Here is a 12301-nt window from a genome sequence, read left to right on the forward strand (position 1 = left end):
AAATAAACCATATAAGACAAACTTGGAAAAACAATACATTGAACGTGATTTGTCTTTAATACCACAACATCATATTTTGTAGTCTCCCATTTTCAATATGATGATGGAAATATGGTTTTAAAATATTGTTCCTATACTTTGGTCTCCACTATTCAGTTTATAAAGTTAAGGATGAGACATAGCCCCATCCAGGGTTTTCATATGAGTGCTCTATGGAATGTGACAGAATTTAACTCTCTTATAGAAAACCACAAACAGGTAACACCTGAAGCATAAAACCTGCTCTTAAGTTTAAACCAGAAAGAGCAGAATTACTGAAAGTCAAGATTTCAGTTTAGAATTCCAATAATTCTTAAAATCGATAGATTTTCTCTTGTCAATTTCAACCTTCAGGGCATCCATGGTTTCTTTTTCTTTCCTTAACACTATACTAACTTTAAACAAATCACAAAGAAGTAGGTAATCGCATACAATAACATTGTTTGCTAATTAAATCTTTTGTTGTTTGACTAGGTTGACAAATAGTTCTACATAAAATTAAACATTAAAAACTTCACTTTCCTTCATTAAAAAATCTATTTTCTTGACTTTTTAAATAAATGTTGATTTGTCTTACACACAGATATAATTGCATTAGATAATCATAGAGTATAATAAATACTAGAAATTGAGAACCAATTTTATATAGTAATATTGAATCTGACATGTAACTTATGTTGTGAAGTTGATGATATTTTAGGGAAGGTACTTTCTATTTTCTGATTGAGAAAACTATGACGAAAGCACATTTAAGGAAAACATAGAGAGTAGAATGGCTTAAATAATGCATCCAAACATACCAATAACCGAATGACATCCCTTCAGAATATAACATTTTGGAGGCACTCAGAGCTACGAGTTTTCTTCTTAGCACTGCTTTCACTGTGACCCACAATTTTGAGTATGTTGTGCCTTAATTTTCATTAAATTCTAAAAAGTCTTTAATTTCTTTACTTCTTCCTTGACCAAGTTATTACTGAGTAGAGTGTTGTTCAGCTTCAATGTGTATGTGGTTTTCTGTTGTTTTTGTTGTTATTGAAGAACAGCCTTAGTCTGTGGTGATCTGATAGGATGCATGGAATTATTTCAATCTTCTTGTATCTGTTGGGGCCTCTTTTTTTCCACCTTTATTAACTTGGGTATTTCTTATTTCCATTTCTATTGTTATTCCCTTTCCCTGTTTCCAGGCAAACAACCCCCTAAACCCTCCCTGTCCCTTCTGTAGGGATATTCAACTCCCCACCTTCCACCCATTACCGCCCTGCCTCCAAGAATCACATTCACTGGGGGTTCAGTCTTGCCAGGACCAAGGGCTTCCCCTTCCACTGCTGCTCTTACTAGGCTGTTCATTGGTACCTATGCAGTTGGAGCCCAGGATCAGTCCATGTATAGTCTTTGGGTAGTGGCTTAGTCCTTGGAAGCTCGGGTTGCTTAGCATTGTTGTTCATATGGGGTCTCAAGCCCCTTCAAGCTCTTTCAGTCCTTTCTCTGATTCCTTCAACGGGGGTCCCGTTCTCAGTTCAGTGGTTTGCTACTGGCATTCACCTATGTATTTGTTGTATTCTGGCTGTGTCTCTCAGGAGAGATCTACATCCAGTTTCTGTCAGCCTGAACTTCTTTGCTTCATCCATCTTCTCTAGTTTGGTGGCTGTATATGTATGGGCTACATGTGGGGCAGGCTCTGAATGGGTGTTCCTTATGCCTCTGTTCTAAACTTTGCTTCCCTATTCCCTCCCAAGGGTATTCTTGCTCACCTTTTAAAGAAGGAGTGAAGCATTTGCATTTTGGTCATCTTTCTTGAGTTTCATGTGGTCTATGCATCTAGGGTAATTCAAGCATTTGGGCTAATAGCCACTTATCAATGAGTGCATATCATGTGTGTTTTTCTGTAATTGGGTTACCTGACTCAGTATGATATTTTCCAGTTCCATCCATTTGCCTAGTAATTTCATAAAGTCATTGTTTTTGATAGCTGAGTAATATTCCATTGTGTAGGTGTACTACATTTTCTGTATCCATTCCTCTGTTGAAGGGCATCTGGGTTCTTTCCAGCTTCGGGCTATTATAAATAAGGCTGCTATGAACATAATGTAACATATGTCTTTGTTATATGTTGGGGCATCTTTTGGGTATATGCCCAAAAGAAGTATAGCTGGGTCCTCAGGTCCCAATTTATGTCCAACTTATGGAGGAATGTCCAATTTATGGAGGAACCTCCAGACTGATTTCCAGAGTGACTGTACGAGCTTGCAATCCTACCAACAATGGAGGAGTGTTCCTCGTTCTCCACATCCTCGCTGGCATTTACTGACACCTGAGTTTTTGATCTTAGCCATTCTGACTGGTGTGAGGTGGAATCTCAAGGTTGTTTTGATTTGCATTTCCCTTATGACTAAAGATGTTAAACATTTCTTTAGGTGTTTCTCAGCCATTCAGCATTCCTCAGGTATGAATTATTTGTTTAGCTCTGAACCCTGTTTTTATTTTTAATTTTTTTTCTATTTTTTTCTATTTATTAAATTGAGTATTTCTTTTTTTTTCTTTTCTTTTTTTTTTTTTTGTTCAGAGCTGGGGATTGAACCCAGGGCCTTGTGCTTGCTAGGCAAGTGCTCTACCACTGAGCTAAATCCCCAACCCCCTGAACCTGGTTTTTAATAGGGTTATTATCTCTCTTCAGTCTAACTTCATGAGTTCTTTGTATATTTTGGATATAAGCCCTCTATCAGTTGTAGCATTGGTAAAGATCTTTTCCCAATCTGTTGGTTGCTGTTTTGTCCTAACAACAGTGTCCTTTGCCTTACATAAGATTTGCAGTTTTATGAAATCCCATTTGTTGATTCTTGATCTTAGAGCATAAGTCATTGGTGTTTTGTTCAGGAAATTTTCTCCAGTGCCCATGTGTTTGAGATGCTTCCCCACTTTTTCTTCTATTAGTTTGTGTGTATCTGGTTTGATGTGGAGGTGCTTGATCCACTTGGACTTAAGCTTTGTACAGGGTGATAAGCATGGATCGATCTGCATTCTTCTACATGTTGCCCTCCAGTTGAACCAGCACTATTTGCTGAAAATGCTATCTTTCTTTCATTGGATGGTTTTAGCTCCTTTTTCAAAGATCAAGTGACCATAGGTGTGTGGGTTCATTTCTGCGTCTTCAATTCTATTCCACTGGTGTATCTGCCTATCTCTGTACCAATACCATGCAGTTTTTATCACTATTGGTCTGTAATACTGCTTGAGTTCAGGGATAGTGATTCCCCCTGAAGTCCTTTTATTGTTGAGGATGGTTTTAGCTATCCTGGGTTTTTTGTTATTCCAGATGAATTTGCAAATTGTTCTGTGTAACTCTCTGAAGAAGTGGATTGGTATTTTGATGGGGATTGCATTGAATCTGTAGATTGCTTTGGGTAAAATGGGCCAATTTTACTATATTAATCCTGCTAATCCATGAGCATGGAAGATCTTTCCATCTTCTGAGATCTTCATTAATTTCTTTCTTCAGAAGCAATGAAGTTCTTATCATAGAGATTTTTCACTTGCTTGGTTAAAGTCACACCGAGGCATTTTATACTATTTGGAACTATTATGAAGGGTGCTTCCCTAATTTCTTTCTCGGCTTGTTTCTCTTTTGTGTAGAGGATTTATTTGAGTTAATTTTATACCCAGCCACTTTGCTAAAGGTGTTTATCAGGTTTAGTAGTTCTCTGGTGGAACTTTTGGGATCACTTAAATATTGTCTGCAAATAGTGATATTTTGACTTCTTCTTTTCCAATCTGGATCCCTTTGATCTCCTTTTGTTGCCTGATTGCTGTGGCTAGGAATTCGAGAACTATATTGAATAAGTAGGGAGAGAGTGGGCAACCTGGTCTAGTCCCTGATTTTAGTGGGATTGCTTCAAGTTTCTCTCCATTTAGTTTAGTGTTAGCTACTGGTTTGCTGTATATGGCTTTTACTATGTTTAGGTATGGGCATTGAATTCCTATTCTTTCCAGGACTTTTATCATGAAAGGGTGTTGAATTTTGTCAAATGCTTTCTCAGCGTCTAATGAAATGGTCATGTGGTTTTGTTCTTTCAGTTTGTTTATATAATGGATCACGTTGATGGTTTTCCGTATATTAAACCATCCCTGCATGCCTGGGATGAAGCCTACTTGGTCATGGTGGATGATTGTTTTGATGTGCTCTTGGATTCGGTTTGCCAGAATTTTATTGAGTATTTTTGCGTCGATATTCATAAGGGAAATTGGTCTGAAGTTCTCTTTCTTTGTTGTGTCTTTGTGTGGTTTAGGTATAAGAGTAATTGTGGCTTCGTAGAAGGTATTCGGTAGTGATCCATCTGTTTCAATTTTGTGGAATAGTTTGGATAATATTGGTATGAGGTCTTCTCTGAAGGTTTGGTAGAATTCTGCACTAAACCCGTCTGGACCTGGGCTCTTTTTGGTTGGGAGACCTTTAATGACTGCTTCTATTTCCTTAGGAGTTATGGGGTTGTTTAACTGGTTTATCTGTTCCTGATTTAACTTCGGTACCTGGTATCTGTCTAGGAAATTGTCCATTTCCTGAAGATTTTCAAGTTTTGTTGAATATAGGTTTTTATAGTAAGATCTGATGATTTTTTGAATTTCCTCTGAATCTGTTGTTATGTCTCCCTTTTCATTTCTGATTTTGTTAATTTGAACGCACTCTCTGTGTCCTCTCATTAGTCTGGCTAAGGGTTTATCTATCTGTTGATTTTCTCAAAGAACCAACTTTTGGTTCTGTTGATTCTTTCTATGGTCCTTTTTGTTTCTACTTGTTTGATTTCAGCTGTGAGTTTGATTATTTCCTGCCTTCTACTCCTCCTGGGTGTATTTGCTTCTTTTTTTCCTAGAGCTTTTAGGTGTGCTGTCAAGATGCTGATATATGCTTTCTCCTGTTTCTTTCTGCAGGCACTCAGAGCTATGAGTTTTCCTCTTAGTACAACATTCATTGTGTCCCATAAAGTTTGGGTATGTTGTACCTTCATTTGCATTAAATTCTAAGAAGTCTTTAATTCCTTTCTTTATTTCTTCCATGACAAGGTTATCACTGAGTAGAGCATTGTTCAACTTCCATGTATATGTGGGCGTTCTTCCCTTATTTTTATTGAAGACCAGCTTTAGCCCGTGGTGGTCTGATAGCACGCATGGGATTATTTCTATCTTTCTGTACCTGTTGAGTCCTGTTTTATGACCGATAATATGGTCAATTTTGGAGAATGTACCATGAGGTGGTGAGAAGAAGGTATATCCTTTTGTTTTAGGATAGAATGTTCTATAAATATCTGTTAAGTCCATTAGTTTCATGACTTCTCTTATTTTGTCTATGTCTCTATTTAATTTCTGTTTCCATGATTTGTCCATTGATGAGAGTGGGGTGTTGAAATCTCTTACTATGTATTATTGTGTGAGTCGCAATGTGTGCTTTCAGCTTTAGTAAGGTTTCTTTTATGTATGTAGGTGCCCTTGTATTTGGAGCATAGATATTTAGGATTGAGAGTTTATCTTGGTGGATTTTTCCTTTGATAAATATGAAGTGTCCTTCATTATCTTTTTTGTTGACTTTTGGTTGAAAATCAATTTTATTCAATAGTAGAATGGCTACTCCAGCTTGCTTCTTCACACCATTTACTTGGAATGTTGTTTTCCAGCCTTTCACTCTGAGGTAGTGTCTGTCTTTATCTCTGAGGTGTGTTTCCTGTAGGCAGCAGAATGCAGGGTCCTCATTGCCTATCCAGTTTGTTTATCTGTGTCTTTTTATTGGTGAATTGAGTCCATTGACATTGAGAGATATTAAGGAAAACTGATTGTTGCTTCCTGTTATATTTGTATTTGGATGTGAGATTATGTTTGTGTGCTTTTCTTCGCTTTGTTTCGTTGCTAAGGGGATTAGTTTCTTGCTTTTTCTAGGGTATAGCTTGCCTCCTTATGTTGGGCTTTACCATTTATTATCCTTTGAAGGGCTGGATTTGTAGAAATATATTGTGTAAGTTTGTTTTTTTCATGGAATATCTTGGTTTCTCCATCTATGTTATTTGAGAATTTTGCTGGATACAGTAGCCTGGGTTGGTGTTTTTATTCCTTTACAGTCTGTATGACATCTATCCAGGATCTTCTGGCTTTCATAGTCTCTGGTGCGAAGTCTGGTGTAATTCTGATAGGTCTTCCTTTGCATGTTACTTGACTTTTTCCCTTACTGCTTTTAATATTGTTTCTTTGTTTTGTTCATTTGGTGTTTTGACTATTATGTGACGGGAGGAGTTTCGTTTCTGGTCCACTCTATTTGGAATTCTGTAGGCTTCTTGTATGTTTATGGGCATCTCTTTCTTTAGGTTAGGGAAGTTTTCTTCTATGATTTTGTTGAAGATATTTCCTGGTCCTTTGAGCTGGGAGTCTTCACTCATTGAGTGAATTGAGTGAAGACTCATCTTCTCATTGAGTCCTGGATTTTCTTTAGGTTTTGGACCAGTAGCTTTTTCTGTTTTACATTATTTTTAACAGTTGTGTCAATAATTTCTGTGGAGTCTTCTGCTCCTGAGATTATCTCTTCTATCTCTTGCATTCTCTTGGTGATGCTTGTATCTATGGCTCCTTTACTGCTTCTATTTCCATTTTTAATTCCTTCATCTGTTTGATTGTGTTTTCCTGGAATTCTTTCACGGAGTTTTGGGATTCCTCTCTATAGGCTTTTACTTGTTTATTTATGTTTTCTGCATTTCTCTAAGGGAGTTCTTTATGTCTTTCTTGAAGTCCTCCATCATCATGATCAAATGTGATTTTAATCTAGATCTTGGCTATCTGGTGTGTTTGGGTATTCAGTGTTTGCTTTGGTGGGAGAATTGGGCTCTGATGATGCCATGTAGCCTTGGTTTTTGTTCCTTGGGTTCCTGCGCTTGCCTCTCACCATCAGGTTGTCTCTGGTGTTACCTTGTTCTGCTATTTCTGACAGGGAGTAGACTGTCCTATAGGCCTGTGTGTCAGGAGTGCTGTAGACCTGTTTTCCTGTTTTCTTTCAGCTAGTTATGGGAACAGAGTGTTCTGCTTTCAGGCGTGTACTCTTTTCTGTCTACTGGTCTTCAGCTCTTCCTGTGGGCATGTGTCCTAAGTCCACCATGCAGGTCATTTGAAGCAGAAAAGTTGATCTAACCTCTGGTCCCGGTCCTGAAGTCATTCCTGGGGTCTTTGTTTCAGTTCTCCATGCGGGTGGCAACCAGAAGGGTCTGCCCTGCCTTTTCTCAGGCCCCTGTGCACAGGCTTTCCAGACAGTATTATGTGTTTTCCTCTGGAGTCAGAAATGTGCACAGAGTGTATTCTCTTCTGGCTTCCCAGGCATGTCTTCCCCTCTGAAAGTTTAGCTCTCCTTCCCATGGGATTTGGGTACAGGGAGCTGTTGACCAGGTCCCTTCAGATAGGGGCAGTGTCTGAACCACAGGGGACCTGCCGGTTTAGTGCCCCTATCTTCCTGTTCCCAGAGGTCCTATACAGTTTCCTCTTGGGCCAGGGATGTGGGCAAGGGTGGGCAGTTTGGTGGTCTCTCTTGCCCTGCAGTCTCAGGAGTGCCCACCTGTCTGGGCAGTGAGCTCTCTCTCCCAAGGGGTTTGGGAGCAGGAAGCTGTGGGCGGGAATCAGTGAGGTTCGGGTTCCAGCTAAAAACCGCCTGTTGAGGCCTCTTTTATGTTGGATTATATCGCTAATTTTGGAGACAGTACCATGAGATGCTGAGAAGAAGGTATGTTCTTTTCTTTTAGGATGAACTGTTCTACAGAAATCTGTTAAAACAATTTGGTTCATAACTTCCATAAGTTTCACTGCTCTGTTTAGTTTTTGTTTCCATGATCTGTCCACTGATTAGAGTGGGGTGTTGTCAGCCACTATTATTGTGTATGGTGCAATGTGTGCTTTGAGCTTTAGTAAAGTTTCTTTTATGAATGTGGGTGCCCTGGCCTTTGAAACATAGGTATTCAGGTTTGAGAGTACATATTGGTAGAGCTTTTCTTTGTTGAGTATGAAGTGTCCCTCCTTATTTTTTTTGATAACTTTTGGTTGAAAGTCTATTCTATTCCATATTTGAATGGGTACTGCAGCTTATTTCTTGTGACTATTTGCTTGGAAAATTTTTATCCAGCCTTGTACTCTGAGGTAGTGTCTGTCTTTGTCATTGTATGCAACAAAATGCTGGGTCCTGTTTATGTATTATGGGTTATGTTTATGTCTTTTTATTGAGGAATTGAGTCCATTAATGTTAAGAGTTATTAAGGAATAATGATTGTTGCTTCCTGTTATTTTTGTTGTTAGAGGTGGAATTATGTTTGTGTGACTTCTTCTGGGTTTGTTGAAAGACGATTACATTCCTGAGTTTTCTAAGGTGTAGTTTCTCTCCATAGATTATCCTTTGTAGGGCTGAATTTGTGGAAAGATACAGTGCAAATTTGGTTTTGTCATGGAACATCTTGGTTTCTCCATCTATGTGTAATTGAGAGATGTGCTGGATATTGTAGTCTTGGCTAGTATTTTTATTCTCTTAGTGTCTTCCCAGGATCTTCTGGCTTTGATAGTCTCTGGTGAGAAGTCTGGTGTAATTCTGATAGGCCTGCCTTTATACGTTACTTACCTTTTTCCCATATGTCTTTTAATATTCTTTGTTTGTACTGTGAATTTGGTGTTTTGACTAGTATGTGATGGGAGGACTTCCTTTTCAATATGTTTGGAGTTCTGTAGGCTTCTTGTATTTTCATGGGCATCTCTTTCTTTAGGTTAGGGAAGTTTTCTTCTATAATTTTGTTGAAGATAATTACTGGCCCTTTAAGTTGGGAATCTTCATTCTCTTCTATACCTATTACTCTTAGGTTTGGTCTTCTCATGTGTCTAGATTTCCTGGATGTTTTGAGTTAGGAGCTTCTTGCCTATGAATTTCATGAAGTCACTGTTTTTGATAGCTGAATAGTACTCCATTGTGTAGATGTATCCGATTTTCTGTATCCATTCTTCTGTTGAAAGGCATTTGGGTTCTTTCCAGCTTCTGGCTATTATAAATAAGGCTGCTATGAACATAGTGGAGCATGTGCTTTGAAGCTGTTTGTTAGAATATCATTTGGGTATATGCCCAGGAGTGGTATAGCTGGGTCCTTAGGTAGGGCAATATCCAATATTCTGAGGAACCTCCAGAGTGATTTCCAGAGTGATTGTACCAGCTTGCAATCCCACCAACAATGGAGGAGTTTTCCTCTTTCTTCACATCCTCGCCAGCATATGCTGTCACCTGAGTTTTTGATCTTAGCCATTCTGACTGGTGTGAGGTGGAATCTCAGAGTTGTTTGATTTGCATTTCCCTGATGACTAAGGATATTGAACATTTCTTTAGATGCTTCACAGTCATTTGATATTCCTCATACAAGAATTATTTGTTTAGCTCTGTATCCCATTTTCAATAAGGTTATTTCACTCTTTGTAATTTAACTTCTTGAGTTCTTTGGATATATTGGATATTAGCCCTTATTGGATGTAGGACTGGTAAAGATCTTTTCCCAATGTAGTTGTTTCTGTTTAGTCCTATAGACGGCATCATTTGCCATACAGAAGCTTTGCTATTTTAGGAAGCCCCATTTGTCAATTCTTGAACTTACAGCATAAGCAATTTGTGTTTTGTTTAGGAAATTTTCACCAGTACCCATATGTTTGGGGCTCTCCCCCACTTTTTCTTCCATTAGTTTGAGTGTATCTGGTTTTATGTAGAGTTCCTTGATCCTCTTGGACTTAAACTTTGTACAGGGCAATAAGAATGGGTCGATTTTCATTCTTCTACATACTGACTGCCACTTGAACCAGCACCATTTGTTGAGCATGCTATCTTTTCCCCACTGGATGGTTGTAGATGTTTTTGAAGACCAGGCTTAGTCTGTGGTGATCTGATAGGATGCATGATTTTATTTCATTCTTCTTGTATCTGCTGAGGTCTGTTTTGTGACCTATTATACTGAGAAGAATGTATATTCTTTTGTTTTAGGATGAAATTTCTATAGATATCTGTTAAATTCACTTGGTTCATAACTTCATTAGTTTTACCGTGTCTCTGTTTAGTTTCTGTTTTCATGATCTGTTATTGTGTGAGTTGCAATGTGTGCTTTGAGCTGTAGTAAGGTTTCTTTTATGAATGTAGGTGCCCTTGTCTTTGGAGTATAAATATTCAGGATTCAGAGTTCATCCTGGTGGATTTTTCCCTTGACGAATAAGAAGTGTTCTTCCTTATCTTTTTTGATAACTTTCGGTTGAAAGTCAGTTTTATTCACTAATTGAAAGGCTACTCCAGCTTGTTTCTTGGGACCATTTGCTTGGAAAATTTTTTCTAGCCTTTTACTCTGAGGTAGTTTCTGTCTTTGTCACTGAGGTGTGTTTCCTGTATGCAGTAAAACACTGGGGGTCCTCTTTAAGTACCAAGCCTGTAAATCTATGTCTGTTTATCAGGGAACTGAGTCTATCGATGTTAAGAAATATTAACAATAGTGATTGTTTCCCATTATTTTTGTTGTTAGAGGTGGAATTATGTTTGTGTGGCTTTCTTTCTATGGGTTTGTTGCAATGAGATTACTTTCTTGCTTTTTCTAGGGTGCAATTTCTCTCCTCGTGTTGGAGTTTTCCATCTATTATCCTTTGTAGGGCTGAATTTGTGGAAAGATATTGTATAAATTTGGTTTTGTCATGGAATATCTTGTTTTTTTCGACCTATGTTAATTGAGAGTTTTGCTGGATATAGTAGCCTTGGCTGGCATTTGTGTTCTCTTAGGGTCTGTATGACATCTGTCCAGGATCTTCTGGCTTTCATAGTCTCTGGTGAGAAGTCTGGTGTAATTCTGATAGGTCTGCCTTTATATGTTACTTGACCTTTTTCCTTACTGCCAGAACATGTCAAATATAGAGGCGAATGCTAGCAGCAAACCACTGAACTGAAAATGTGATCCTGGTTGGAGGAATTAGAGAAAGCATTTAAAGAGATGAGAGGGCTTGCAACCACATAAGAACATCAATGCCAACCAACCAGAGCCCCCAGAGAATAAACCACTACCCAAAGATTATACATGGACTGACTCATGGCTTCAGCTGCATGTGTAGCAGAGGATGGCCTTGCTGGGCACCAATGGAAGAAGCCCTTGGTCTTCCCTAGGTTGGATCCCCAGTTTAAGGGATTGCTGAGGGAGTGGTAAGAGGGGATGGATGTGTAGGAGAACACCCTTATAGAAAAAGGAGAGTGGGAGGGGATGGAGCTTCTTTGTCCCCTTCAGGGACAAAGATTTCAAATCAGTTTCAGATCAGGAGTCTCTTGACCCTGTTTCTGAAGTTAGTAAATAATATCTTTAGCAATAATGACTTACCTTCTTCTTTGTTGGAGGAGGGGGCAACCAAGGACAATTGCAATAGTCTTTAATATTTGGGGGATCTCTTGGGCAACATGGATGAACAACTTGAAAGAGAACTCCGCAGGGCCGACATTGGCATTTTCATTAGATAGTCTTTAATTCTTGTGGAAGCATCATTAACACATATAGGAAAATGTCATTTCAAATGTGTGTGTGTATGTGTGTGTCTGTGTGTATTTCTATCAACATACATGCATTGTGTGTATTTTCAGACAGAGAGTCAATAGTATGATTCCTAATGGCATCAGAAATTCTTATTGTTACTTTATACTCCTCCTCTTAATTTCTGTATTTATCCCCCACCTCCCTAGTTAAAGACACATACCTTTCCCCCATTTCTCTTATTTTTTTTTTTATAACTTGAGTATTTCTTATATACATTTCGAGTGTTATTCCCTTTCCCGGTTTCCGGGCAAACATCCCCCTCCCCCCTCCCCTTCCTAATGGGTGTTCCCCTCCCAACCCTCCCCCCATTGCCGCCCTCCCCCCATAGACTAGTTCACTGGGGGTTCAGTCTTAGCAGGACCCAGGGCTTCCCCTTCCACTGGTGCTCTTACTAGGATATTCATTGCTACCTATGGGGTCAGAGTCCAGGGTCAGTCCATGTATAGTCTTTAGGTAGTGGCTTAGTCCCTGGAAGCTCTGATTGCTTGGCATTGTTGTACTTTTGGGGTCTCGAGCCCCTTCAAGCTCTTCCAGTTCTTTCTCTGATTCCTTCAATAGGGGACCTATTCTCTGTTCAGTGGTTTGCTGCTGGCATTCGCCTCTGTATTTGCTGTATTCTGGCTGTGTCTCTCAGGAGAGATCTACATCCGGCTCCTGTCGGTCTGCACTTC

The sequence above is a fragment of the Rattus norvegicus genome, chromosome 2 (genome assembly GCF_021556685.1).
Source record: "Rattus norvegicus strain SHRSP/BbbUtx chromosome 2, alternate assembly SHRSP_T2T, whole genome shotgun sequence".
NCBI classification, from domain to species: domain Eukaryota; kingdom Metazoa; phylum Chordata; class Mammalia; order Rodentia; family Muridae; genus Rattus; species Rattus norvegicus.